Source organism: Halyomorpha halys, unplaced genomic scaffold (genome assembly GCF_000696795.3).
Source record: "Halyomorpha halys isolate HHAL.00 unplaced genomic scaffold, Hhal_1.1 Scaffold102.1, whole genome shotgun sequence".
NCBI lineage: Eukaryota > Metazoa > Arthropoda > Insecta > Hemiptera > Pentatomidae > Halyomorpha > Halyomorpha halys.
Window position 1 is genome coordinate 870,882 of NW_027113828.1, and position 6,480 is coordinate 877,361.

General features: G+C 32.8%; 1 protein-coding gene across 5 annotated transcripts in view; it reads right to left on the bottom strand.

Annotated features, from left to right (window-relative positions):
• The window catches only part of Cad87A (cadherin-87A), a 212,838-nt gene that overhangs the window by 106,913 nt on the left and 99,445 nt on the right, over nucleotides 1-6,480 (bottom strand). For 3 of the 5 annotated variants that reach the window (XM_067051144.1, XM_067051145.1, XM_067051141.1), the window contains one exon: nucleotides 3,260-3,308. The exons of the other annotated variants lie outside the window; for them this stretch is intronic. The gene's annotated coding sequence lies outside the window, so the exon portion shown is untranslated. The remainder of the gene's footprint in view (nucleotides 1-3,259; nucleotides 3,309-6,480) is intronic. 5 annotated transcript variants of the gene reach the window in all.

Below are 6,480 nucleotides of genomic sequence, written 5' to 3' on the forward strand. Positions count from 1 at the left end.
GAACAAGAATAATATCACCCATGCTCCCCAGTCCTAATATTGGCAACTCTCTCAGATAAAAATAATGAAATTAAATGTAACAATCACCAATTTATTTTACAGTTAAAATTTTGGTGATTTTTCTATTAATTGTTAACGGTTCATTCCGCAATTATAGTGCATTAACTGTTAAAATAATTGAAATAGCCGGACTGTTTTGTTCTCTGCAATCATTGCCATTGGCTGAGCTGGCAGTACGAGAACATTTGATATTAGCTCTGAACTGAGGTCAACCAGAAGATCGAAAGGCATAAAGCAAGGAACCTTTTCGAAACTCCCACGTGTGGCTTATAGAGGTCGCAGCAGTGAGCCAATATGGTGGATCGTATTGGAGAATATGATATAAAAGAGAAATAACCTCGTGAGAAGATGGGCACCAACAATGAGACCTTACACGCTGAGTATTGTATGGTTTTACTTTCCTCCTCGGAAGCTGGTCGGACCCCCTGTCTTTGGAGAAATGGCCTGGAACAAAGTCTCCTCCTGTCCCTACTCATTTAACCAGATATCGATCTGCAATATCGTTCACTTTATGATATTGCTCGACTGTTTCAACTTGGTTTACTTTCGCTAGGATACAGACATTGCTTTTTAAAAAACATTCTAGAGTTAATAAACAGGCATCAAATTATTACCGTTTTAATTCTAGTAAGTAATTATCATCCCCATCAAAGACAGTATGTTCATGAAGGTACTGTAACAAACAATTATCACTTATTTTTTGTCCCTTTGTCGCCTTTACGTTAAATTATTTTTGCTGGACATTTTAAATGAGCCTGGTTTGCGGCCTGTCAAATATATATATATATTTAGTCATTGGCCCGCATACGTTTGGTTGTTATTCGGTTAATGAAATACATTTATATGTATACTATTTGAAAGAAAGAGACATGCACTAACTTTAACCCGAAGTTAGTTTTAAATAAATTTTTGATTTATTTCATTTATAAAATTAAAAATAAGAAGCGAGGACTGAGCTGAAGAAGGAAGGAGGACTGAGCTGAAGTAGAAACTATAGAGAGCCGCTCCCGCTGCTCCAGATAGCTAGGCATTTTCAATTTCATGTTCCCTATATTACAATGTCCCTTTCCCAGTGAATAGCAGGAAAAAAAAGCACAACTCGCAATCCTTCTTTGTCGTCTAACTTTCCTTTTTCGGTGGAGGAGTAAATGAGAAACTCTAAAAAGAGTCAGTAGTTACCGGTCCAATAAAAGCTATCGAAGAAAGGGATGTAGAAAGTAGACTAAGAGTTTGGTCCCTCGGGATAGGAAATAGTTCAAGCCATTTAATAATTTCACACCACAGTCCAAGCACAACATGCCCACTTTGTAAATAAACCAAACAACCCACAAATATGTGAATAGATTAAACAATCAATAAAGATGTAAATGGATTGAACAATTTACAAAGATATGAATGAATAAAACAATCCATAATCATGAGAGATAGTTGACCGTGGACGATTTAGGAGAATACGAGGAGAAGGTGGCTGGGGGGTGCGGTAAATTAAAAAGTAACTAATTTAATCGGGCCAACGTTCCGGCCAGAATTCTGGCCTTCTTCAGGGCTAGGCTAACAACAGAACAAAATAACAGCCAATGAATATAGAAAATAATATTTTTTTTTTTATCTATAAAGATGTGAATGTAACTGACTAGCCGCTCAAAACTATTCCATCTTGTTCACACTTCACTTTCTATTGATATATTGTAGTGGATCCTTATCTAAAAGAACTTAGATATATTATTCCAAGATAAATTCATTAGATGTAATGACTTTTCGAATTAGTTCCTCAAATTTTATTTTACAAGAAGATTCCACTGTAATGTTTTTGAAGAGTCAAAACATCAGTCGATGTTTATAGTCTAAGTAAGAGCCTAAGAAGAAAAAAAAAGACAGTTATTTCATCCTAACTTTTGATTGCTTTAATGAAAACTATATATAATTACTAGTCCAAATTGATGAGTCTGCCAAGTATAGTTAGGGGAATACAAAATGGCAACTGTTGCAAAACGTTAACCAAAAATTATTAATAATCTCACTCAGAGCTTGAAATTACCTAAAACACTAGAAACCCTAATAGAACATCATTAAAAGCAGAGTCACTTTGCTAAAATATGAGCCCTAATAGAACATCATTAAAAGCAGAGTCACTTTGCTACAATATAAGCCCTAATATAACATCATTAAAAGCAGAGTCACTTTGCTAAAATATAAGCCCTAATAGAACATCATTAAAAGCAGCGTCACTTTGCTAAAATATGAGCCCTAATAGAGCAGTTTACATTCAATAGCTACTGAGTTATAACATTTTAACATTAAAAAGCATAAGTTCATTAAAGATAAACTGAAAATCAGTAGTTAGTAAGTTCACTAGAAGATCTGTGTCTCAGGAATCATTAGACGTACAGATGTCCTAATAAGCACTCGAATTAAATTGTCTAATGGACTGGGGGCAGCAGTAGCAGCGTGGTAATGCGCCAGTCTACCAACCCACAGGTTATCAGATCGAATCCCCGGCCTTACCCAGGCTTTTTTCTGGTACAATATAATGCAAAACTCACTCACAATCTCCCTCTGGGCATTTGTGAGGTCCGTTAACGAATGGGTGACACTCACAAAAAATAGGCGTGAGAGTGAAGACGAACCCAATAAAAAAAAAAAACACTTCAAGAAACCCGCGATGTATTAGTAAATGCATTGTTTTTCCATTCACTATGGCTATAGATAGATACAATAATAATATCCTAGCAGCTTTAACGTAGAAAACTGTTTTTCCATTCAATGCGGCTAGAGATAGATACAATAATAATATCCTAGCAGCTTTAACGTAGAAAACTGTTTTTCCATTCACTATGGCTATAGATAGGTACAATAATAATATCCTGGCAGCAGCTTTAACGTAGAAAACTGTTTTTCCATTCACTATGGCTATAAATAGGTACAATAATAATATCCTGGCAGCAGCTTTAACGTAGAAAACTGTTTTTCCATTCACTATGGCTATAGATAGGTACAATACATAAGCTAAATACTTATAAAAATACATTAAGTACACTTTTGTCAAGAAGTTATTTATATTAACACGTATTGCTGTTATTGTTAAAAATAAAATATTAACAAACTAATAGAAAAAAGGCACTAACAAGAAATATTAACAAACTAATAGAAAAGAGACACTAACAAGAAATCAATCAGCTTCACTAGGATGAAATATTACCTTAATCAATTTGAAGAATAAATTAAAAGCAGAAGCGAGAGCAGCTAACCTGAAACAAAAAAATTATCCCTATTAATATAAATAAATAAGATACCTGAACTAACCTATATAAACATAATAATATAATAAATATATACAAGGGCAAATAGTGTTTTTAAAATTTGTACAACACAATAAGTATTGAATAAAATAACTTTTATTAATAATATTTATTATGACTTTTATTTATTTAATGAAATTTACAACTGTACACTTTAATATAATAATTAATGAGAAAAAAAAAGGACTAAAATCACAACTGGAATCAACTTAAAGACTTTAAAATGTTTAAATATAAGAGTTTATATTAAACTTTAAAGACTTGAAAATAAATTTAAATTTAATATGAAGTCAGCCTTTTGCAATTTAATCGCAGAAAAAACCTCACACGAAAATAGCACATTTCACATCAGTAGATTAAACAATAAAGTATTATAGACAGAATATAACTCCAAGACAGTTCAATATGTGAACACATTTCCTTTAGGGGGGGCGCCAAAAGTAGCCATTAGCAAGTTAAATAAATGTGATGACTCATCTAGGCACAAGGAATGATACATTTTCTTTAAGGAGCGCCAAAAAGCTAAAGAAAGTAATCAGCCTATTTTACCTTAAATACAAATGGAATTCAAATATTATTTTATTTTGCATTAGGGAAATACAAGTTTTAAAAAAATCCCCATATAATTAGAACTACGATATACTACAGTTTGTATAAAATAAAAAATATATATACCGTTAATATATTGTATTAAAAAAAAAAAAAAAGTGGGGGCTATAATATAAAATTAAATTTGCTATTCTCTGAAGGGCAAGAAGTAGAGAGATACTGCTGAATGCAGACAGAGGAGAGAGCAGGGAGCAGAGAGCCTTGAACTATAGCCCTCAGGCCGTTGGACCAGCCTGTGGTTTCCCAATCCTCAGATATCTTCGGGAGGCGATGAATGCTATCCCACAGGAATCCGGGATCCATTATCCAGGACCATTACTGGAGGGCTGGGAGGTCTTCAGTATTGCATTTATTACGATCATAATTTGAAAACTACCATTTCATACATTACAAGTCCTATAAATAAATCCGCATTCTATATAAATGGCGTAGACTTTATGTGAATCAATTAAGAGGTGGTGGGGGAGGGGTTACGGTAAGAAAAAAAATTATCTGAACTATTTCATACTAAATTTATACCCAGGGGGCTCTTCAAAGGAGCCATAGATGTAAACAGTTGGCTTTGGCCTCTTTGTCTCCTTCCAACTATTTATATCCATCATTCTTTGAAGACTTCCTCAAATGGGACCAATATTAGCACAGAGAGTAATCAATAATATTAGCACGGAGAGTAGTCAATAATATTAGCACGGAGAGTAGTCAATAATATTAGCACGGAGAGTAGTCAGTAATATTAGCACGGAGAGTAGTCATTAATATTAGCACGGAGAGTAGTCAATAATATTAGCACGGAGAGTAGTCATAATATTAGCACGGAGAGTAGTCATTAATATTAGCACGGAGAGTAGTCAATAATATTAGCACGGAGAGTAGTCATTAATATTAGCACGGAGAGTAGTTATTAATATTAGCACAGAGAGTAGTCATTACTATTAGCACAGAGAGTAGTCATTAATATTAGCACGAAGAGTAGTGATTAACATTAGCACGGATAAATTCTATAGCGCGACGGGAAAAAAAATATTTTCTCGAAAATCAGGAAAATACGAATAAATTCACATGTCCAACATTACTTCACAAACAGCCAACCAATATACACAAAAGTTTTAGAGTTATGTAGGGTAATATTGCAGGGTGGTAATATTGTATTGTGGTATTGTAGGGTGCTAAGTGAAAGTTGTGTGATGCGTGCACAGCACCAGACTTTTGAAATAGACCAAAGCGGTTAGGGAAATACATAGAGTAGAGACAAGATATGAGTTATATAGGTACTAGGTGTTGGTTACATAGGTACTAGATTTTAGTCATATAGGTACTACATTTTAATCATATACTAGATTAGCACGGAGAGTAGTCTAATATAATAAATGATAATATAATACCATTATATAATACCAATATAATAAATGAGAATTACAAACCATGATTCCGGGCTAGGAAAATATGACTATTTGTTCATATATATGACATATATCTAGCTATTTATTTGTATATATGCCATATTTCTAGCTATTTGCTTGTATATATGAAATATATCTAGGGATATATTTGTACCTATGTCATATGTATAGCTATTTATTTGTACATATCTAGCTATTTATTTGTATATATGAAATATATCTAGGGATATATTTGTACATATGTCATATATCTAGCTATTTATTTGTACATATGCTACATATCTAGCTATTTATTTGTACATATTCTACATATCAACTTATGCATTATGTATTGATATTTTTTACTTTATTTGTCTTTAATATTATCAAATAGTGATCATAGAATAATCTACTGTAGCGAGCAAGATCTTCTTCAGAGCTTCCTGGTCTGACTCAGAAGTGACATTTGATAATTTGAGTCGGACTTTGCCTACGTCATTGCACAGATTTATCCTCATTTCTTTCCAATGACCAATCCCGGAAAAAATACAACATAGCTTATATAAAGGCCACCCCAAAATTTATTTCATTTAAGTGAATAAACTAAAACAGGTCCAAGGAAACTTTAAAACATAACTACCTCTTGATTGTCAAATAATAATTCATCTTTGAAATCGACAAACAGATTTTATTATTTTAACAATTGGCAAAATGGTAGGCAATACTTGAAGAAGTAGCTATCATGGCCTTATTGATCATTGTGTCTACAATAAAAATAACAAGATTTAAAGTTGAAATTATAAATGGTGCTCATGGTATTTATTACACAATAGTTGTATTAAAAATACAGTGTTTAACTTTCCAATAAAAAATGAACATTGATATCGGACTCGATTAAAGTTAACTAAACAAAGAAATTACTTATGGAAACTTTAAGCAGTGTTTTTAAAGGTTTTATAGAAGTGTTTAGGCGAGGTCCCAAGGAATCTGTTCACTTTTGTTGGAACGAAAATGGACATAGCTTTTACATTAAAACCCCAAGGATTTTATCGTAAACAGACGTTGTTCGTAAACTATCTATCTAAACTATATTTTATCTTAAACAGACGTTGTTCGTAAACTATCTATCTAAA